The 24,178-nt window shown below is 42.3% G+C and overlaps 1 protein-coding gene across 7 annotated transcripts in view; it reads left to right on the top strand.

Moving 5' to 3' along the window:
* ITPRID1 (ITPR interacting domain containing 1) overlaps window positions 1-24,178 on the top strand; it is a 462,385-nt gene that overhangs the window by 3,052 nt on the left and 435,155 nt on the right. The window contains exon 1 of one of the 7 annotated variants that reach the window (XM_078688261.1): window positions 1,660-1,988. The exons of 3 other annotated variants lie outside the window; for them this stretch is intronic. The gene's annotated coding sequence lies outside the window, so the exon portion shown is untranslated. Of the gene's footprint in view, window positions 1-1,659; window positions 1,989-24,178 lie in introns of those variants that run through there. 3 more of the 7 variants (XM_078688260.1, XM_078688264.1, XM_078688265.1) reach the window with 3 other exon arrangements.

The raw sequence follows: 24,178 nt of genomic DNA, 5'->3' as shown, positions 1-24,178 counted from the left end.
GATTGGTATTTATATAGTACTTGTTACCCCTGATGGGATGTTGAAGCACTTTTTTGGCGAGTAGCATGCTACTCCGGAACCCATAAAGGATTAGTGGTGAATTAGTATAGTGAAATATGAAAGTAATTTGAGTGGTGGATATTAGTCAGTTATTTGGAGTGAGAAGGATCACGGAGGGATAGAAGAGGGAAAAAAGGTTTGTTTTTATATAGTGCTTGTTAGACCTGATGGGGTGTTGACGCACTTTTTTGGCGAGTAACACACTTCTCCTGAACCCATAAAGGATCAGTGTTAAATTAGTATAGTGAAATATGAAAGTAATTTGAATGGTGGATATGTTAGTCAGTTATTTGGATTGAGAAGGGTAGGGGAGGGATGAAATGTTGAAAGCAGGCAGCATTTTGTCATCCCTTTGGTTTTTACATTTACTTTATGGATAGTATACAAACCCCGCACTAAGGGGCCGATTACGATTGCAGACAGACTGGGTTCCTTCCGCTATGGTGGTGTAAACCGGGACCGTCCACCATGCATGCGGTAGTCCCGCATACCCGATTAGGAATGGACCACCACAGCGGTGGTCAGATTCCGCACATTTAACATTGCAGCGGTGGCTGCTGATAGCAGCACCGCCGCGATGTCAAAAAGAGCATGTTGTGCATTTCACTGCACTATGTGGCAGGTGGCAAGCACTAAACTGTGCATGCCACTTGGTGCAGTGCATAGTGGGGTACCGACAGTACCCCCCCAGTGCATCCACACCTCCCCCCAACACAAGGGGCCCGCAACGGCCCCCAAAACCAAACTCTGCATGCCTTTCAACGGCAGTTGCACCGCCGCGGAAAGGCTGGATGGAGACCTCATCCTAATTTGGCAGACAGTGCTTGCTAGGCATCGCCACCATTTGATGGATGCAGACCGCTCCGCTGTGCAATCGTAACGATTGCTTGTGGTGGTTCCGTGGCGGACGGGCTTTACCTCCGCTGCGATCGTGGTCTGGATCCCGCCGCCATCGTAATCTGGCAGTGTGAGAATCGCGGTCCGCCGGGCCAGTGGTGGCGATCGTTTCGCCATCGTAATGAGCCCGTTAGACATGACTGGCTGCCCTGCCAAGCTTTCAAATATAATACACCTTGGCTATCACACTAAGAGCATGTGAGTGGAAGAACTTGTGTGCCAAGTTCCTGCTTCCGATGGTGCTTCAATGATGTACACACAGGTTGAGGATTTCGTTACACAATTACCTTCAGATAGGCTTGTACTTAAGGAACGCTTGTGTCGGTACATGAGGGAAAGTAAGTATCAAAGTGCTGTATGTGCAGTGGTTACTGCCTAAGCCGACGTGCATGCCATTTCTGAAGTGTTCCTGTTTCCGGATTCCAGCTGCTTCTCTGGGTGCCTGCAGTCTGAACGCCTTGTGTGCTTGACTTACGACCTAAGCGCTTCCGCGAGCAACGCACCCTGAATATCGAAACTAGGGACCCTTTATTTTGTTCTTTTTTCATTGTTTGCAATGCAAATGAAGGAGGCTGTACGCCGCAGCGTCGTATCTATGGGAACCGGATGAAGACAAACGTGCATTACTGCCTGAGGGAAGTGGGGTTTTTGCTCACTGTGTGTTACTAAAAGTGTGTTACGCAATACAGGAAAAGTGATAGTGTATTTGAAGAAAGAAGGTCACTCGGAACTGTTCAACCTCACCGGGCCCCTCCTCCTTTTTTTTCCACTCAACCATCATTCACATATTCTAAAGTACTTTTTTCCCCTTTAGCTAGAAGTGTAAACAAATGCAAACTATTTCGCCTGCTGTCGCCGCCAGCTCTGACGTCGCAAGTTTCAGCCAGACTTTTATTGCAGAGTTTCACTCTGAGCTTCTTTGCGGGCAATGGGATGGGGCGCCCAAACTGGTAAGCAGTGACGAGCGAGACATGCTCTAGGCTCCCGGCACATATTCTGTGGTACAGCACGTTCTGACATCCAGCAGACAGGTTAGTTATCGCTTTTGATCTCAGCGTTCCCTCGAGCAAATTTGGTTTCTTTTCAGTGGCGACGATGCTTTGTTTGTACAAGTGTCATTTTTTCTGTCACACGAATCCTGCACCGAAAAGCACACGAGTGCATTGAAAGTAACATCGGAGTTTGTTTGAAAAGCTGTAGTTTTCATCCTGAGATAATTTGACGCGCTGCGCTATCCTGCAAAGTGTACTGATTTCAATCAACATGTTATTGAGAAAGTTGCTGTTATTATGAATTAATTTTACTTTCTTTGCGTAGGACCGAAATGAGCACACTTCAGGGAATTCTAAAGTGACACATTTTTTAAGTGTGGGTTATGTCTGTAAATGTGCAAAGATGCACTTCAGGCAACGTGCACGTTACCCCTCATATGATCAAAATGGAAATTCTATTTAACAGTACTAAATATATCGCAAATGTGTATGCTGTTTATAAGAAGTACCGCCCTTAAATGTATATGTGCGAAAATTCACATTTTCATCTACCAGGCGTGATGACTCAAGTGGCTGGCACGTCCACATCAAGGGACTCTGTTTTGCGTTCTGGTCACAAGTTGGAATTCCAGTGGGTTTATTAAGCTCCTCTCGAAAACGATAACATGAGAGCCATCGAGACAGTTAACAGTGAACATGTTATTCAGCGTGAAGAAACACATGATGAACATGCTCTTTACAAATACATGCATTATGTTTATTCTGTGTTTCCCGACATACATATTTTTACTCTGAATAATATTGTTATTGTTAGTATGGTCATAGATAAATACACATTCACTTTACCTCCCCGGCCTCCTTTTTAATTCATACATTTTCAATTCAGTTCATATTTAGGAAGATTGTTTTGCGCTGAGAGAAACGCGCTGCATCACGGTGTTAGGCGTTTCCTCTTTTTAGCCAGGTGTATTCTCTACGGATAATCAGAACTCTGCAGCATTTATAGATCATGTGCTAAACGTGAGTGATTTTTCTTCAAAAGAGAAAACTTTCCTTGACTTCTAATTACTGACGATGGTGATTGTAGCACACTTTTTTAACATTTATTTTTACTTTTTAAGTATAAATCTAAACGTCTAAGCAATACATCTGTGGGTGTTGGTCAATATAGTACAATTGAGTTCTGTGGCAGTGGGATTTACACGGTAAATAGGATACCGGCATAAAAGTCCAGCAGGTGTCTAGGTCGGAGCTGAACAATAGACCCCGTGCACATCAACAAATTCCTCTTTACACAGATTTTGCTGTGAGTAGGTGTTACTTGTAAAAGTCCTGTTTACTGCTGGAATTCAGGAGTAAGCCAGGATTACTGCAAGAGTAAGTCATAGCAACATCTTTGTGAATGTGGCATTCATCTTTAAGACAGGATCCTTAGAGTACACCCATATGCCTATCTTGAGCAAATTGACAACCTTTATAGTTGCAATAGTAAAAATTGCTCATACTTTTCACAGCAAAGTCATTTTCAGATTTGTTCTCAGTTACTGAGAGGCTACTTTCTTTGTCAGAATTCTGTAGTGAGGCTTGTTGGAAGTCAAGTATTTCCCGTTCAGGCACAGCACACTTATGCATCACTCAACGGTTAACAGGCTATTCACCTGCCAGACAAATACCTCTGGTTTACAATTGAAATGCTTCCAATTCTTGCATTTTGCAGGAGGTTTATTGGTAATTGAATTTGAAATATTCAATTATATTTACAAATTAGCTCTTTATTAGAAATGTCAGTAATTGTTACTTCATGGAATCTCCACTACATCCCTTTGCACCCACAGTGGAATGTGCCAAATAAAGGTTAAAAGGGAATTATAGAAATATGATATGATATCTTGCTATATGATTAATTGGCAAACAGTGCTTTTGATATAACGAAGAAGTCAATGTGTATCAGTCGTTGTTCAAGAAATGATACAAGAACTGACAAATGTTTCTACTTTGTGGTGTTGCTGGCGGATGGGTGGTAGGGCCTGTGCTCTATCTCTAATTGTCCCCATTCCCCACCACAAGAAGGCAGCTGCAGCTAACAAAAACAGGCATTAACCTCTCAGCCTGGATAAAGCAATGTTGGTCCTGTCTACATTACACTTTATACTTACTATTGAATTCCCAAGAGTATTTGTCTTTTTCCAAGATGTTGTGTTTCTGTAGTTTTTTCATACAACTTATTACTCGTGTACAGTGCATAGTGTGAAAAGTACTGCCTCAATACATCTAGGTGAGCTCAGGTTGTGGGTGGGTGTTTATAATGGGCCACGATTGAGAGCTCTGGAGTTTAGGCCAAATGCAGAGCAAATTTCTCACAATGCTCGTCAGTTGGTCATAAAGGTTTGCAGAATATATGCTCAATCAATTCTAGGCCTTTCTTCTGAGTGCATAGAGCAGAGATCTTCAGCCTTTTCTGTAATAAGAGCTAATTATATTAGTGAAATCATCCTGAGATGCCCAAAATATGAGTGCACCATATCGTCATAGATATGGTGCCTTTTTGCTCTCTTTCTTTAATGCAATGCAGCACACCTGCCCATTTCCCTATGCCAGGCTTCTCTAACGAGTAGCCTTTGATCAACTGGTAGCTCTTCAGCTGCCTTTAAATAGGTCACTGGTGTGCAGCACAGCTCAATCAATTAGAAGATTGAATGAATTAATATATGTAGGGTAAAAACAAAAACTTTGTATGCAGGATGAAATTTGCGAAAATGTGTATTTTCAGAACACATTAGCTTATGTTGGGAGAAAAATGGTTGAATTTCAAAAATATATTTAATGCTGATATTTGAACGATAAGTCATGCAACATTGCAGTATTTTCTAGGTGCATGGGGCATCACAGATATGGCTGTTATGTATTAACCATAATGCACTAATAGTGTCCAATCCTGGTAATCTTGCATACAGGGGCAACTAATGTACTCTTATGTAATGTGGTCACGTCAAAAAGAGCAATTCGACAAAGCCAAGGGAGAACCAGGGCCTGACTTCAGCTTCTTTTCACAGTTCTTGTGTTCATGCGGTAGCAACTGTCAGGCACACACCGTATAAGCTATGAAATGAACTGGTGCTTAGGAGGCACAGGGTGGTTTCAAACCCCCTATTGCTCCTGGGTGTTGGTTTTCTTTTATTAGGACATTTTGCCCTCATGGGGCAGGATGTTCTAATAGCTTTGGGATATAAGGATAGAATAGAATCGGATAGAATAAAATAGAATAGAAGATAATGTCATCTTTAATACTATATTCAGCCTGAGTCTCAGCAAGCGAAGGACAATTGTCTGAGAATTATAGGGTGGCGGGCATTACTAAACCCAAATCATTGTTTGCCTCTGTCTGTTGGTACACAAACGTTTTAGAGTCAGTGGCTTCTTCTTTCTCAAATTTCTACCCATAGTGCAATGTAGAAGATGATGATTGCAATAGGAACATCAGCCAGAGTGAAGTGCATATTACTATTTTGTGGCTAAATCAAGAGTAAGTTAGACAAGAAACAATGCAAATGTATTGTTATTGGACCAGCAATTGAAACAACAGTTTAAAACAAGAGTGAAATATTGTATGCAATCCATTTTATTACTATTTTTCCCCTGGGTATTATCATTTTTGTGGACCTGGATACCCAGACCCAGTTTTAGTAACCATTCAGTCAATGCAGTACAGCAAGGCAACTTTCTGTGCTGCATTGCATTACAGAAAGAGAACAGAAAGTCACCATATCTATTAAGATATGGTGCACTTCTGCCCTCTCATTCTGCTGGTGTACTTTAGGCAGCCTAGCGCCAATGAAAAGCCTTGGTGCAAGGGTACTCGTGTTAGAGGCAGAATTGTTTTTGCGCAGGAGGGGATAACTGCTTTAGAGGCGAATTACTCTTTTTATGCAGCACAGACAAATGAAGACATTTCTCCTCATTGTGCCTATCTTGGGTAGGAACACCGTTTTGGCACAAACGCAGGTTTACTGGGAACTCTCATGCTCCACCCATGTAACATCTATTTGATGCCATGTAATACAATGCAGCAAAGGTGCTGCTTCGTTATACTTTTTTTTAAAGCTCTGCAATGTGCCATAAGTTGGTATTTGTGTGGATTATAAATCTCGACCCACCAAGGACGCCCGCCATTTATCATAAGCTCTGGTCGCTGGTGAATCACTTAGTGACTAGTGACTAGTGACTAGTGAGCATTCCCTGATCACAGACGTTTGTGACACTTCGGGGTATATTTACAATACAGTCTAAAGGCTCACAAGAGCAGCATATATAAGTAATTAGCGAGCCATCTCCCACCCAAATTTTTGTAAATTTGCACCTTGGTCTTTGGACTAGGAGTTGTTGATTGACAGTATTGAAAGCTGATGATGGGTTGAGAGCACAAAGGACAAAAGCAACATTAGAGTTTATGATGTTCTTGTAGTCATCCCAGTTTGAAATTAGTGTACGTTCAGTGATTCTTCTGGATGGAAAAAAAGCTTGTTTTCTGAGAAGAGGTTGTTTTGTTTGAGAAAATCCAAGGTTTTAATGAAAAGTACCTTTTCAAGGAGCTTCCTCAGAAATCAACTATTTATTCTAGGTAACAGACTACTTTACAGATGCAAGTCAATATTTAATTTTGAGTTGATGTTTGCTGGGCTTGATTGATCGAGTTATTGTTTCTTCAGTAGTAGCTTAGTGTCAGATGTTTTTAGTTCAGTGAGGAACTCTCCATCTGAGGGTAAAAAAAGATTATTATTAATGAATGGGCCTGGTCTGCCTTTGACAATGCTGTCTCCAGTTCCTGCCGGGAAGCTGCAATAGAGAGGACAGAACTGGTTTTGGGTGGGCAACGAGCTTCTCTGTCTCCAGAGAACAAATGATTTTGTGCAATAAAGAGTGGGGCCCAGGCTCCTGAACTTTAGATCATTTATTAAATTTAAGAGGAACCTTTGCCAAGGAGAGGAGCTGGAGAAACTGAGAAGTACTGTCCTTTTGCTGTGTGCTGTCTGGGGTTGGCCTGCAGTGGCAGCTTCTGCCAAGGAAAGGACAAGGACTTTGGCATGTGCTGTGTCCCCTGCTTGAGGAAGATCTCCAAGGGCTTGAAGTAGAGCTTGCTCCTGTTTAGAAGTCTCAAGGACAGAAAGACTTCACCCCCAGTTTCCCTGAACTTCCTCGCAGGGAGTTCTGGACCTGTCAGGTGGTGCCTGCTGCAGTTCTGGGCCTCTGGAGGATGTTCCTCCTGTTGGGAGCTGGAAAAGCAACGCAACTAAGAGAAGCACAACACATCCACACTTGTTTCTGATGCATCACCAATGAAACCAACACAGCGCCTGCCTACAGCTTGGGAAATCGCCACACGCCACATCAAGTGCACCAATCTACGAAGGCCGAGATTTCCGCACCAATTCCGACGCAGGCCCTGCTGTGCGGCTGCACGAACCATTGCATCATCCCGTAAACATCACGCATCACATCGAGGCGCCACGTCTGTCGCATTGTTGGGGGACACAGTAAGAAACTGACGCATCACTTCCCCATGCAGTAAGAAACCAACACATCACCTCCTCTCCGGTAAGAAACCGATGCATCACCTCCCCTTCGCAGCAGTAAAGAACCAACAGATCACCTCCCCTGGAGCAAGAAACCGATGCATCACCTTCCCTGCATGTAAGGAACTGACGCATTACCTTCCCTGCGACCCTTTTGTCTTGTGTTTTTGACGCATCCAAGGTACTTTGTGTGATAAGTGTTGCTTCTGCAATTTGCTTTGAGCAGAAATGTTTCTACCTTTTAAAAGTCATATTTTGATTACTGTATTGTGGATTTTTAATGTTTTGGTCTTCTTTGGTTCAGATAAAGATTACTTATTTTTAGGTCTCGCAGACCTGTGTTGCAGTGAGCATGTGCTGCTCTCTCTGCGAGGCATCTTGTAATCGAGGTGATTTCATAAGTGTAGTTTTAGCCCCGCCAATCATTCCTATTGGCTGGCGTCATCGTTTGTTAAATGCTGGCCACCGATTGAAAATGAGGCTTCTTTGTTTCCGCCCTGTCTCCTTTTAGGACGGCCCATCCGAATTTGATCTTTTACTTGCGGCATAACATGGTCAGCGTTCTTGTAGTCGATGAGCACTATTTTCTTTCATGCGCTTCCCCTTTTGCACCCATGACTTCGCAGCACCTTTAATACATTTATTTACTGTAGAGCGTGGTCCGCTTCAACTATAGTGACCACGCTTATTTATTTATTTTACGACGGGGTCCGCTTTCAAGCAGCTACCTGACTTTAATTTCTACTGAACTTGCTCCAACAGCAGAGCACCTTTCTGGTCAACCTTGCAGCACACCAAAAACATCACACACATGATCACAAAAAATACAGAGTCCTGGCAATCACACAATCCCCGGGCATGCAGTACACGGTCCTCCCGTAAATTTGCTTTGGCTTCCCATAACGGTGTACGAATGCTAAAATATAATTATATCCGTAATGCAATTAAAATTTTGGCACAGTTTTCACTTGTAAGCTGTTCCCTGTGAAGCCAGGCAAAGGAAGTAGGTAGGTGAATATTTAGAAAGGACATTGTTAAGTAAAATGCAATTAAGATTATCCCCTTTTCACCCATTATACATTTCCCCGCTCAGCTCTAGACACTAATTGCACAAAGAAGTTTGTTCTATTTTCTTACATTGTAAATCTTTTGAGGTTTTGTGGAACAGGGCTTATTTTCAATGGTTTTTTTAACGAAGATTTACGAGTGTTTTGGGCCTCTTTTCATGCAGCATTGCCCAAGTTATGTGCTTAGATTTTTTGCTTCCAGAAACTACAAAGTTTTGCAAGGTCTGTCCGAGCCTGCTGTGAGCAACCAGTTCCTCGGTGACAGCGACAGTCCCGGGCAGAGGAGTGTAGGAGTTAGAGTTCTGTTTTCAGCGGTAAACGAGGTAACGTCATAGCGTCACCTTCCAGTCGATTACAGACCAAGCCGGTCTTTACCTGCCCGAATAGCGTATTACCGATCTACACTTTCATTTTTTGGGTGAGATCAGTTTCCTATGGAGGAGGGGGTGATGGGAGGAGGAACATGGTGTCGGGAGCGCAGGGTAGTGGGAGATATGAAAGGTTCCCTTCTGTTTCTTAAACTATAGCCCTGTGAACTTGTATTTTTCTAGTCACGGGGTAACCATGTCCCAATGGAGCCTACATTTAAACTTTACAGATGGAGTTGGCGTCCCGTCCCCTATCCTCAGGCACCATTTTAGGAGCGGCATTGCATAAGCTGTGACTGTCCACCACTCTCCTCCTTTGCACAATACCCCAAAGGTTGGCTTTGCCTGCCCGCTGCTGTTTATTATTCCTAACTCTGCCCCTACCGGTGTTCGTGGCTGTCTCCCAACCCCCACTTCTTTCCGTGTTTCACTTTCTTCTTGGCACATAAAACAAGTATTTGCAATGCAATGGGTCTTGCAATTGCGAGATTTTGAGCTATTGGCGTTGTAAGTGACAATACCTTTTATTTATGTGTTTAAAAAACCTGCAATAATAAAATACATTGCCATTTACAGTACAATAGGTCAAAGTTTTTAAAATGTGAGACCTATTGCGTTGCAAATGCTTGTTCTAAACTGATGTGGTGTCCATTTGTAGTGTTTTCACTGTATTACTGTTTGTGTGCACAAATGCTTAACACACTGCCTCTGAGATAAGCCTGCCTGCTCGTGGCAAGCTACCAAAGGGGCAAGCAGGGGTTATTTTAGAAGTGTATCCCCTTTACCCTGACCAGGAAGAAGGGTCCCTACTTGGACAAAAGTACCTACCTCTACCAACTAGAGAGCCCCATTTCTAATAGTTAGCGATTCAGTATTAGGAAGGAGAGTGTTAAGGGTGTCCCTTCCAAATAGCGGCTCGCAGTGCTATGTAAGAATATTTTCAGAGCAAAATGTGATCCCAAACATTCTCATTTTACTGCCTACTTCAAGTAGGTTGTAACCCATTTGCAAACAGGTTGGGGTCCTCAGGGGATCGCCTTCCCCTTTGTGAATGCACGCAAAAATGTTTTTTAAGACCTGGTAGTGGTCCCACAGACCACTACCTGCTCTTAAAAAATGAAACTGATATATTTCATTTTTCTTTTTTGAAACGCATCCCGTTTTTCTTAAAGGAAAATGGGTTGCATTTAAAAAACAAAAAAAATTGCTTTATTTCAAAGCAAACACAAACATTGAGCTTCATGGATATATTTACTTTAATATGAGTAGGACATTTGCTCTTTGGATGCTGCTTCCCTATGCTTTTAATTGAAAGTTTAGAATATGTAAAGTAGGTTACCACTTGTTCCCTCTTTTTCAGCATTGTTTAATGTAATGTTAGAGATTCCATGTTGAGAAACAGTCACATGTGCTGGCCTTTTAACTGCTCACACATTTTAGCCCTGTCCCTTTCCCTAAGATCAATTGTATCTGTCCTTCTACTCTGAAATCCCTGTGTATCTGTTTTTGTTTTAGTTAAGGTGCTAGAAACTGCCCTGTTATGTGAAGTGTAAAATGCACAAACAGTGCATAGGTCGGCCTCTCACTGGCTTCATAAAACATACCCGTTCTCCCTTTTTGGTAATGTGGGCCACATTCTAAGGCTTACATAATTTTCTTTTGAGTGGTTGCAAATGTTATTTAGGAATGCAACTTATAAACAGGCTTGACAGTTATAGAGTAAAGAATTTAAAGATCCAAACTATTATCAAATATAAAAATATGTGTAAAATAACGTTATAATATTTTGTGGTGTTTCCGAGAAGTAATTCAGGAGTGGACAGGTGGAGTTGTTGCATATAGCACAAACACTGTCACAATATTGCTGGATTCATCCAAGGGTGCAGGACTTCATCAACAAGGCTTACTCCATTTAGGTCTTACTTTGTAAAGAGTAGTCTGTTTGTTCTTCAACTAAAAGTCAAATCTAGAATTAACTGCAGCAGCTGATATCTGTTAGAGACAAGGTGAACACTAAACTGGTGTGCCTCACCATTTTCACATTTACAACCTAAATTTAAAGATGCTGGACATTCCTTCAGTATGCTATCCTTTAGAATACTATCACACTTTTACTTCCAAAGTGGTGAAAAGTGGAACAAATAAAGCAATAAACAAACAATAGTTGAGTGTAAACATTTCAATAGATGGAAATACAGCAAAAGCTCCTAGTCAATAATAGAATTAAAGATGGTGATAGAAAACCAATTAAAAATCAATCTGACTTCTCCTCCTGCCTTGCTAATCTGACAGTAGAAAGGCTGGTATATAAAGACATCTAAAGAAGCATGGGAATGTAATTATGATTTTCATTCAGATTTCATCTAGATAGGGGTTTTTATGTCCCCATATCTCCTGGTCTCCTCCTTGACACTCAAACCTTTATCTTGGTATGCCTGTTGGACTTGGCCCTTTTTGCAGGGTCATCCCTAAATGTTTTGCCTTTCTCCTAGCCGTTTTTCTGACATGGTGTTGGTGGTTTGTGGACTCTGGGCACTTTAGCACTTCTGTCTAGTGTAAAGTGCATGTGCTCTCTGTGTTACATATGGTAAGATTGGTCTACACCTGTTTGGCCTATTTAATTTACCTGTCAGTCCCTTGTAAAGTAGTATCTCATATACCCAGGGCTGGTAAACTAAATGCTACTGGTGGGCTTACAGCGCTGATTGTGCCACCCACCAAACTAGCCTTTCAAACCTATCTCAGGCCTCTGCCATTGCAGGGCCTGAGCACGCAGTGTTACTGCTGCTGTGACGTGGCACCTAAAGTGTGTGCTATGTTTGTGACCCCCCATTTTACTGCATGTCAGTCACCCCTAAGGTAGGCCCTAGCTAGCCCTGTGGGCAGGGTGCATTGTAGCTAAAAGATATGACATGTCCTGGTAGTGACAAATAGCCATTATGGTTTCTCACTACTGTGGGGCTGCTCTCCTATAGGAATGCATTGGGAATTCCCTCATAAGTGTTTCAGTGGTAATTCCTGATATGAGAGGAGCAGCATGGTCCCGTATAGTATATTTGGAATGGTTATAATAAATGCTGTGCAATGGTGTGCACATATTAATTATAACTATTTTAGAAATGCCACTTTTAGAAGTTGGCATTTCTGTGTGCTATGTGTCTGCCTGCCTGCCTGATGTGAATTGCATATCTGGCTTTTTGAGTGACAGGGGCTGGTGAGGTGTGTGTGGCTCCAGGAGGGGCAGGGCGAGTCAGCACTAGGCTGAATGGGACATCTGCATTTGGAGTAGTGGGAGGAGAAGTCCCTTTTCCCTGAATAGGCCAGTGCCTAGCCAGTACAATGCTGGGTCTGCCCCCTGTGATGTGTTTGATGAAGAGCCCCCTCCTGACAAAGGGGAAGAGGAGCCCTGTAAACAAAGTGCTCCAATTCCCACCTGAACCAGTTTTTGCTGGATTCCCCAAGCCCTGTGCCAGGGCAGACAAAGCAAATATGCCATATAAATTTAGGGGCTGTGACCCCACGAAGTGTGTGCTGTTCCTGTGCTGAGGTGGCCTGCTGCTCCTGGGCTCTAGGAGGAACTGCCACAAGGGTCTGCCTCCCTGCTGGAGGGCCCTGTGAGCTGGCCTGCCTGGGCCCAGCCTTCTGCCCCTGGAACTTTGCTGGTTGGAGCTGTGGCTCCTAGCGCCTCTTGAGTGCTATATTTTAATTTGCCCAGGAGAAGAATGTGGGCTTCGCAGCGTGGAGCTGCAGCACTTTTAGAGGTAATCCCGACGTGGGGATTCCCCCGCATTTGCTGTTTTTTTCAGCGGGAGCCCACCCTGCATTTTGCACAACCGAGCGGGAGCCTACCCGCTTTATGCATATTTAAACCACTGGTACCCAACCCGCAATTTGTGGTTTCAAGCCGGTGTCCAGCCCGCGTTTGGTGCTATTGGCGGGTGCCCACCCCACTTCTGTGATTATATTCAAGGCAGGTGCCCATCCCGCATTGCGGCCAATACAAGAGCCGCCGGCGTGACCCAGAAGCCAGGCAGAGTCTGCCTAACTGTGGGCAGAGCTTAGGAGCCATCCAGGCGGAGCAGGAAGGGGAAGCCCCGCACGCTGCAGGAGCCGTCCAGAGCCTGGTGGGCTCCCCTCCAAAGTCCCTTGTCCCAGGAGAGGAACCGGGTGATGGCAAAGCGAAGGGGGAGCCTCGCAGGCTTCTCAGGCTGCCGAGACTGAGGGAGTCCTGAGGAGACCGGAGGAGCAGAGTCCCCAAGCAGAGCCCTGGTGAGACGGGCTCAATGTTGAACCCTATTGGTGCCTCATATAACAAATACACATGTTATGTTATGTTGGTTACAATAAAAGCTGCATTTACAAACAATGGAAGGTTTTATATTCTTCTCCAAGGAATCTTACTGACGTTTACTTTGTTTCCCCCTCACTTATAGTTGGTTTTTGGCGACACCCCTGAGAGTGTTTAATTTCACTTACCCCATTACAACATTTGTCTTCCTAGGGGCATTACTGGCTTTACCCCATAACGTTATTGCAGATGATGTTCTTAGTTTTCCTGTGCTAGCAGGTCTGATTTTGGTATGTCCTCTTTTACTAAAATCAATGGAAAGGAAGAATAGGTAGTGACGCAATCACTTTTTAGAAACTGCCATGATTGGAAAATCTACTCAGATTGATTGGTTGCATAACTAAGTTTATTGGTGTTAAAATGAAAAGTGTTTCCTTGACATTCAGACACTTATGAAATAATCCAAAGCGTTTTGAAAATGAAAAAATAAATAATTTAAATAAATAACCAGTTCCAAAAGGATTCCATATGTTGGATCTTGCAGTGTCTGTTCAAATTAAATAGCAGTACCACAAAATAGTAGTCAGGTGTTCTTTAGAGTTTTCATTTAAAAGGCCCTACCTAGCTACGGTCCCAGGGCCAACCCTACCTCTAGACAACTTTCTAAAAGTGGTATTTTCAAAAATTGTCATTTAAAATCCAATTTTACTGTAAGAGAGGATTTGACATAGCAGTTCCAAAGACATCGAAAATGAACTAGTCACCCATTCCCATTTGGAAATTACAGATTATTAAATGTAATAAAGACATTCAATGTTATGCTATGGGAGATCCTTTTAGTTGTGAAAAACAATTGCAATAGTTTTTCTTACCAGGACATGTAAACTTAAAAGTACTTGTCCAAACTTTAGATACACTAGACCCTACCCTTTGGGCTGCCTGGGCCTGCACTAGGGGTATCTTACATGTATTAAAATGGAAGGGTTGAGCTTGCCAAAAGGTTTATTTTGCCTTCTCAAAATGGCAGTTTACAACTGCGCACACAGGCAGCAATGAGAGACCTGGCAACTGTTTGTGCCACCCACCCAAGTAGCCCTTTTCAATCAGTGCTCTAGGCCCAATGTTAGCCTTTAGTACATGTAGTACCACTTTGCTAGGGACTTCTAAGTTAATTAAATATGCTGTTGGGTTGAAGCCTATGTTACTGTGTTTTAAGTAATGAGCATCTGCACTTTACACTCTTTAAAACCTCTAACCAGTGCTAGAGTCTTAAGGCCAGTGGAAATGAGATCAGAAGAAATGGAGGACAAAAGCAAAATGTTTTGGGGAAGGCCACCTTAAGGCTGACAGGTCTAACATGCCACAACTATTGTTTGGTGTACCGCCACACCTAAGAGAAAGTGCAGCTAAAGAAAACCCTCAAATAGGTAGCAGATACATAGTAGGGATGGGCAACATTTTTAAATCCGCTTGCGGAGTTAAAGGAATTTTTTTATTCTGTGTTACTTTTGTAATGCAGAATTACTAATAAATTCTGCCTCTCAGCTCCTCCGGCAGAATGAATCAACACTAGTTAGCTTTGCACGGTCCCGCAAGAGCTGTGTGTTGCAGGAGGACATTTTTTGATGTCTCTTTTGTGCATGAGCAGTATGGCAGGTCTTGGAATCACTTCTGGCTTTTGGGAGAGGCGCTGTTTCCGGACTTCCATCGTAACAATGGAGACAATGGCTGCCTGAAAAGACAGCTCAGGAAAGAGATCAGTGTATTCTGGGGGAGAAAAAGGCAGTGGAGGTGACTGGAGGAGTGTCAGAATATCAGTGATGGGGACCAATACATTGAGCATGACAGTGTGTGTGTAAATGTTCAGATGTGTCATATCTAGGCCTTCCCTGTGTTCCCCCTCACCCGACTGTGAGTTAGGAGGCAGTTTCCTGGCACAGGGTTGGTAATATAGAAGCTTTAGAAGCCTGGCTAAGACACCAACATACGAGCACCGCAGTGACTACTCCTGGACCATAGGCACAATGCAGTGACTCCCCCTGTATCCTAGGAACACCTCAGCGGCTCCTCCTTGACCCTTGAAGATGGCGGTTCCGCAATCTTTCCTTCCAGTCCAGCACCATGGCCCTTACTCCTGGACCTTCTGTTCTGGCCACTGGGAAGCTCCACAGCCCAAGAAAGCTCTGGGCTTCTCACTCCTGTACAGAGATAAGTCCCCTGTTTCAGCGTCATGACAACGAGTAGATGTAAACTTAGCAGCCTCCCAAAGGGCACAATATAGCAGGTGCACATTCCCATGGCTAACCCCATTATCATATGACTAGTGGGCATGTTGATATCAAGCATATATTTACTGTGATTATTGAGCTGGGATAGCTAGGTTTTAGATTATCTTCCACATGCTATATGTTGGATGAATACATAGCTACCAAAAGACCGCTAGAGTTTGTAGTAGATATTAAGGTGAGCAGAACTCTGCTGAATGTCGCAGAGTTATTATGTAGCTCCACGGAATTCAGTGAAGTAATACTATGTAAGTTCCACCCAGCCCTAATACATATAAGGATTGTCGTCTGATAGGGATTACGGATTTCTGCTGTAGATGGGTTATTAGTAATTGTAGTTTCCTTACATGGGCAAAAATGGTGACTATAATACAAAATGGATGGCTGTATTTCACCAAAAAAACAGAGGTGAATAACATTAACCAGCTCATTTTAGCTCTGACATATTGGGGCAAAAGTATTTCAAGACTGTACACGCTTTTTCTCCTAATTGAAAGTAAAAAGCTAAATAATGCAATAGCAGCTTGGTCTGCTGCTGTATGAGAAGAGAAACGTGCTCGAAAATGACAGACAATATTTATGACCTGCAGGAAGGTCAACCGAAATGCTTGGTTAGAATTCATCAACTATGAATGCATAAATATAGCACATATGACTCCCCAGCTATTACATACAATAAAACCAGAGACAAATGGAAATTACCCTATATATAGGGTTAGTATAAGCAGTGTGGTGGTGTCCAGGGCTTCAGGAAAGAAATGGTGCAGAAACTGAACACTCCGGCTGGTATAATAACACAAACAACCATACATGTATGCTTGCTTGGGTTGATTTCAAGGAATAAAAGCAAGAGAACAATGTCTAAGGTAGTGGAGCTAGGACTCACCCTGTCTAAGAGGAGAATAACATTTACAATGGAATAGATTTGTAGTACTGAGATATAAAGCACAGAAAGTAGTTATGATTAAATGGGTAACTTCTGAATAAGGAATAAGGAAGAAGTTAATATACCAAAGGTGGGAGTTTAGCCTCAGGGCCTCAAATGGTGCATTCTTCAGCGATTATCAATAGATGACCCATGTTTTATGGTTTAAATCCTTGTATTGGAAAACGCTCAAAAAGCAAGGAACATACATCATAATATGCGTCATGTTAGACATTTAAGCTGAGATGTTTGGCATTATTCATGAGGTAAAGGAAACAGGAAGAGTGAGAGGAACATCTCAACAAGAGTAGAAAAAAAGACCATATTCCTGCCCATAGCCCTCCCCCATCTCCAAAATTTGGTTCACCATTGTTATCATGTTTAAGAATAACTGGTTCACATCATATGTATTCAAAGTCAAACATGTGTTAGAGTTCGCTTCTGATAGACATAGGAGTCGTAGGTATTTCAGACAGGTCAGTTCTCAAATCTTGGGTTAGTAGGGATTGATAGGGGCACCACAGCTTCCTGAAGTTCTTGCCCTTATTTGTGAATGTCAAAGAAATTCTCTCCATGCCCAGAATGGTCCATAGCCTGTGTAGCCATCCTATGTGGGTAGGTATTTGTGATGTGCCCCAGTATGTTAAAATGTTCTGCGTTGCTGCCCCTAGTGCCAGGCCTATATGTCTACCCGGCCTAGATTTCAAGGGATATGTTAAGGGGTTTGGTTAACCTAAGACAACGTAGGCAGGGATACTGGGAAGTTGAGTCTCAAGGTGAGTGTCTATCTCACCAAGTATTTGGGTCCAGTATGGCTGGAGTCGGGGGCAGTCCCATAATATCCACTAAGTCCCTTGGTTTCTGCAGTTCCTCTAGCACCTATTGCTATAATTTAGATACATTTTATGCAACCTTGTTGGTGTGAGGTACCAATATGTAGTGACTTTGACAAAGGTTTCAGTAAGGGAGGTTTTGCTTGCGGTTTGTCTTGTCCTGTAGTGTAAATCGCTCCATTCTTTCTCACCTAGCTGTTCCCCAATTGCTGATCCCACCTATGTTGACCGGCTTTATACGTGTGCTTGAAAGACTCTGAATTAGAAACGCGTAGATCTTGAAAATGAGACGTTTATCTGTGGTGCGAGACACCAGCCAGTACTCGTATTCCATAAGGGGTCTCAGAATGGAGAGTTTGTTACTAGGGTGCAATAACCAGTGGCGAAGTTGTAGATATTGTAGTCTTTCTGATTCAGGAAGGGTAAAGTTTTCACTCAACTACTGGAAGGGAATCACCCTAGCCTCATCAATCATATGTCCCATAGCCCGACACTCCGAACGTCTCCATTCCGTAAATGATCTGAGGTCAGGATTATCGAATAGAGGTGACAATGGTGAAAGGAAAGAAGTGAGACCAAATGAGATATTTGTTTGCTCTCACGCCTCCATAGACACTCGTGTAATAGGCGAAAGGTAAAGGTTTCTTGGTCTATTGGGACTTTAAGGAAGGGGACCTTCCATAGAGAAGTACCTGCCACTGCTTTGTCTTGGAAAAGCCAGTGTTTCTCTGATTCAGGCTGATTCCATTCCACTAAGTACCAAATCTGTGCTGCCCTGTAATACATATTGAGATCAGGGATGCACAAACCTCCATTGTTGGGTGGGGTGTAACACAGCTCTTTTCACATCTGCGGTTTCTTTCCCGACCATACGAATTGAGGGATTTCTGCCTGTAACTTGGCAAGCAATCATTTGAGAGGGGCGAGAGGCAGAGTTTGGAATAGATAGAGTATCTTGGGGAGAATGGTAATTTTGACCGTGGCAATTCGGCCTAAGCAAGAAATCGGGTGGTGTTTCCAGTTAGTCATCTCGTTCCTTACCTAAGAGGATTTGGTAGTTTATTGTTGAAGTTTGTTGAAGTTTTGGCACCAGTTTAATTCCCAACTAGGGAAGTACTGTGGGTTGCCATGGTATAGGATATTTAGCCTGTGACTTTTCCACATTAATTCGGAAACCTGAAGCCCGGCCCTGTCCCTCCAGTTCCTCCAGAAGTACAGGTAAGGTGAGGCAAGGATTATCCAAGGTGAGCAGTATATCATCTGCATAAAGGCTTAATTTATGATGCTCCTTTCCAAAGACTGCCCCTGTGATTACAGGGTCATCTCTTACTCGCTGGACTATGGCCTCCATGCATAGAGCAAATAAGAGGGGGGCAGCTGCGAACCTTGTCTTGTACCTCTACCTATCTCAAAGGAGCCTGAGATGTAGCCATTCACCTGCACTGATGCCATGGGGAGGTAATAGCAGTTCATAATTTGCACCTTATATTGTCACCTAGGTCAAAGTGTGTTATAGCTTGTTCTAGAAAGGGCCAATTACCCCTATCAAAGGCCTTTTCGGCATCTATGGCTAATAACAGTCTCACTTGAGGTCCGTGTGTTTTTTTTGATAATGTGTAAAATGCGTTTGATGTTATCTCCTATTTGTCTGTGTGGGATAAGTCCGGCTTAGTCTGGTTCTATGATTTCGGACAAAAGTAGACCTAACCTATGTGCTACAATGCCGGTAAATAACTTAGTCAATGTTGAGCATGGAGATAGGTCGATAGGAACTGCACTGCTGTTTACCCTTTCCTGGTTTGGGGACTACCACTATAGAAGCAGCTAACATTGATGCTGGTATTGCCCCGGGTTATGTGAAGGAGTTGAAGAGTCTTGTCAATATAGGGGCTAGGACATGACAGAATGTTTTATAGAAGATGGATGCATATCTATTTGGACCTGGATTTTAAAGGGTTTTAAACGAGAGATGCCTGAGATGATCTCTTTAGGTCGTATGTCGTCCTCCATCGTCTCTGCCTGCTCCTGGGTGAGGCGAGGCGTATTCGCTTCTGGAGGTAGGAAGTGCTGTCCAAAGGGGCCAGATCTTGTCTCGTGTAGGGTTTTTCATATAACTCCTTGAAGGAATTTGCTATGTCTCTGTCGTCACTGATAAGCCTTTTCTCAAGGAAATTCCTGTCGCCTGAGGTTCCATGCAGAATTTATTGGCTATGAGTCGGCCACACTTATTCCCCCCCAACATAATAGGAATGTCGTAGGTGGAGTGCCACGTATTCGGCTCGGTCATGGTCTAGGCCCGTTAACTGGCGCCATACTCTTGGTGCGTTGGTATGGTGGTGAATGCGTTCTAGTTCCTTAACCTGGGAGGAGAGACAGTCTCTCTTTTCACTTCGTAGCGTGTTATTAGCAGCTGAGATAGAGATGAACCCCCCCCTTATAACTGATGTTAACACCTCCCACAGCGTCACTATAGATATCTCAGGAGTGTTGTTAAGTGCTAGATAATTTGAAATAGCTGGTTGGATTTGGAATATCACTGCAGGATGCTGCAGCAACGTTTCTTGCAGACACTATGTGTGGCGGGGTGTCTGTGATGGGGTTATAGATAGTGAGAGTGTCACCGCTGAGTAATCGGTGAGCACTGTTGGGAGAATGTCTTTTCTCTGTGATTAAGCTATGGATGGTCCTCGTACCCATGAAATAATCTAGTCTTGCAAATGTCTTGAGAGTATGAGCGTAAAAGGTGTATTCACGTGCTTCTGGGTGGAAATCCCTCCAAATATCACAAATTCCCAAGTCTCTAACCCACTTATACCCGCTCTTCCAGAGTGTCTCTGAGTAGATCCATCAAGATCTGTGTTGAAAACAATATTAAGGTCTCCCCCAAGTAAAATCTCAGTGTCTGCTGTGGAAAGTACCTCTCTTAGTGCCTTACGTAAAAATGGTTCTTGGCCGATTTTAGGAGCGTATTGTGATCCAATTATGAAGGCCATTTTCCCCAATGTAATCTGGTATGTGAGTAATTTGCCTCTCAACTCTTACGTCCAATTGTCCCCTTGAAAGAGGACGCTATTAGTATAGCTCACTTTGCTGTTTTGGAGGGAGCGGACAAAAAGAACTGTTGTGGGAACGCCCGTGACCAGAGATGGTAGCAGTCCCTGGATAGAAGGTGTGTTTCTTGGAGTAAGCATATATCAGCCCTAGAGTTCTAAAAATAGGATAAAATTGCTTTGCGTTTGACTAAGTTGTTAAGGCCTTTCATATTTAGGGTTAATATTTTGAGGGTGTTGTCTAGCATAATGGTCTAAGAAGGGGGTGAATGGCGTTAGTAAGGGCATGCGTGTTACAGAGAGGTGAACCGGTCCTTTGGGCAGGAACATCATATGAAGTATGAAGTGCAACCATGGTGATCCTAAATATTGTCCCCAATACCAAAATCCCAACAATGTGTAAAGCAAAGTATATCATGTTCGTAACATTATTTCCTGAGTCAGACATCAGTCTTTCCGGTCTGAAGATCTAGAAAAGGGGTCCCAAGTGTGGCGTAGGATCCCGTCCACCTCCCAGGCCGTCTGCATTATATATACTCATCTCTGCAGGAGCCTTATGCGTCATCCGTTTTGGCCAAAACCTCTGGTATGGAGCGGAGTGCCGCTTGTTGCCCCTCTGCTATCACGGCCAGATCAGGGCATGTCGGACCTCTCCTCTTCCTGCGATTCCTGCCCTGATTTCTGTGGGATCTTATGTGAGCAGGAGAGGATGCTGATGGCTGATCTTCATGATTGGGGTCAATTTTCAAAAAAGAGAGTTTCCCAGAAAACCAGAAAGGACTGGGTATCGACAGTATAAAGAGAGAATTCCTTTCTGTGTATTAGCTTTTTGAGTGGCCTCGGGACCTACACACAAATGTCAACTTTTTGTGCTATCTGGTGACACGGGTAAATATAGTCATACGACACTGAAATTCATTCTACCTCTCAAATTTATTCTTCATAAAAAAAATTACAATTAAAACCATTTAATAATTCACATATTATACAACATTTTTCCTCATATACTCTGGTACAGGTTCCACATTTCCTTTAACATTTCCTTTTACAATACAAAACTCAGAGTAAATATTACACAGTGTAAGTACAATTCAACATGAATCACAGTTCTATAAATAACATCCTAATAATCAAAGTTAAAACCAGCAGGAAAAAATCCTTTTGTCGACGCGTTTCAGTGCTTTGTTCTAAGTCTTATAACACCTTCTTCAGGACAGAGCTTTGTTTAAAAACAGAGTTTCTTCAATCTAAAAAACGAATACACACAATTAGTATCAATACTCTAATTGAGAGAGAATTAGTTCTATCTTTACGTGTCATATTTTTACCGTGTCACTCCTATATATTTATTCATTTTATATAAGTCAGCATTCTTACTTTTATTGTTTTGCCATAAAACCTTCACTTGGGATTCTGGACCTTTTGATCGTTATATTTATATGTTCACTGTCATCATCATTGACACCACCAATGTTTGTGTTCCGCGGCTTCTATGAAAATAATGAGGGAACGCTTTTTCAGTGTTTTGCCCTCTTGTAAATTTGTACGTAAAATAATTTTTGTACCGTTTAGTGACACTTACTGTAACAGAGAGATTAGTGTTCTCTATGTCTGTTTTCTTTACTGCGACTTTCAATCTCTGATTGAATACTACATACCGTTAAAATTCTTGTATGTCATCTGACCCATATGCATTATAGGGTCAGATGACATACAAGAATTCTTCATGCCCTTAGGTGATAACGAGAGCACCAAGAAGCAGAAACCGATTGAACAGAGGGAGAAAAGTGAAATAACCCTTGGACGAGATTGGGGTGCAAGGAACTCCTAGGAATGTCAAGTCTTAGGGAGTAAAACAACAAAGATTTTAACGGTATGTAGTTTCATGAAGGAGCGCTTAGACAAAACACGATTGACCCAAAGAGACATAGACATAAATGAATATTATGACTCTTTAAATTCTGTAGGCTTTAAATTGGGCCCGTATTCATTCAAGATCCTGCACAGATTGAAAGTCGCAGTAAATAAAACAGACATAGAGAACAATAGTCTCTCTGGTATAGTAAGTGTCAATAAACGGTACAAAAATTCTTCTACGTACAAATTTACAAGAGGGCAAACCACTGAAAAAGCGTTCCCTCATTATTTTCATAGAAGCCGCGGAACACAAACATTGGTGGTGTCAATGATGATGACAGTGAACATATAAATATAACGATCAAAAGGTCCAGAATCCCAAGTGAAGGTTTTATGGCAAAACAATAAAAGTAAGAATGCTGACTTATATAAAATGAATAAATATATAGGAGTGACAAGGTAAAAATATGACACGTAAAGATAGAACTAATTCTCTCTCAATTAGAGTATTGATACTAATTGTGTGGATTCGTTTTTTAGATTGAAGAAACTCTGTTTTTAAACAAAGCTCTGTCCTGAAGAAGGTGTTATAAGACTTAGAACAAAGCACCGAAACGCGTCGACAAAAGGATCTTTTCCTGCTGGTTTTAACTTTGATTATTAGGATGTTATTTATAGAACTGTGATTCATGTTGAAATGTACTTACACTGTGTAATATTTACTCTGAGTTTTGTATTGTAAAAGGAAATGTTATAGGAAATGTGGAACCTGTACCAGAGTATATGAGGAAAAATTTTGTATAATATGTGAATTATTAAATGGTTTTAATTTTTTTTTTTTTTTATGAAAAATACATTTGAGAGGTAGAATGAATTTCAGTGTCGTATGACTATATTTACCCGTGTCACCAGATAGCACAAAAAGTTGACATTTGTGTGTAGGTCCATAGGCCACTCAAAAAGCTAATACACAGAAAGGAATTCTCTCTTTATACTGATTGGGGTCAATGCCAGGGAGTTGGCAGGTTTCTGTAAGGAAACATAATTGGTGAAGCTTGCCTTCTAGGCAGAATTTAATGCAGAATGGGTTGCCCCAGGAGCAGGCCTCTCCGTTTTCTCATAGATGCGGTGTGACCAGCCCTGGCCTTCAAACATCTTTGCGAGGTAATCCCCACTAGGTCTTGAAATAACATAGGTGTCTGGCCTCAGAAGTTAAGGGGATGCTTCTCATGCGCCTTACGGAGTATGCATGTGTAGCATGTCTATGCATGTAGCTATATATATATATATATATATTCACTGAAAAAACCATAGGTTATAGACCATATATAGTTAGGAATTAGCATTTACAAAACCTTGAAAATTCACTGAAAAAACCATAGGTTATAGACCATATATAGTTAGGAATTAGCATTTACAAAACCTTATTTTACTCACACAAAACCATTGAAATTCCATATATAGTTAGTTGCACTAACTATATATCGCGCACCCGCAATCCACTGCTGATGATGTCACATATTACATCATTCATGACATGGTCAGTGACATCACTGATGACATCACTGATGACATCTCAAATGACATCACTGATGACATGACTGATAACAACATCCAGTGATTTTTTGTTTCTGTAAAGTTTAAATATGTCTTACATATTGAAGATTGAGTGGATGTGTAAGTGTCTGGACGAAGGATTTAGTAGGTGCATGACTAACTGTATGAGTGAGTGATTAAATGTGTCTCACTGAGTGCATGGGTTAGTGACTAAACTGTCTTAATTTGTGCATCATTATGTCTGTTGTTCTGTAAACTGCTGCATGTGTTGATCAGTAGCTGTATGAGTAACTATATGGGTTATTGATTGATTGCCCAAGTATTTGTATGGGAGACTGAGTGTGTGTGTGGCTGGCTGGGAGGTGTGTGACTCTGTGCAGATCAATGTGTACTTGTATCAATGATTGTATAAGAAGGTAAGTATGTGTT

This window comes from Lissotriton helveticus, chromosome 4_1 (genome assembly GCF_964261635.1).
Source record: "Lissotriton helveticus chromosome 4_1, aLisHel1.1, whole genome shotgun sequence".
NCBI classification, from domain to species: domain Eukaryota; kingdom Metazoa; phylum Chordata; class Amphibia; order Caudata; family Salamandridae; genus Lissotriton; species Lissotriton helveticus.
The sequence above is the reverse complement of the archived record's forward strand: the minus strand, read 5'-3'. Positions and strand labels throughout refer to the sequence as shown.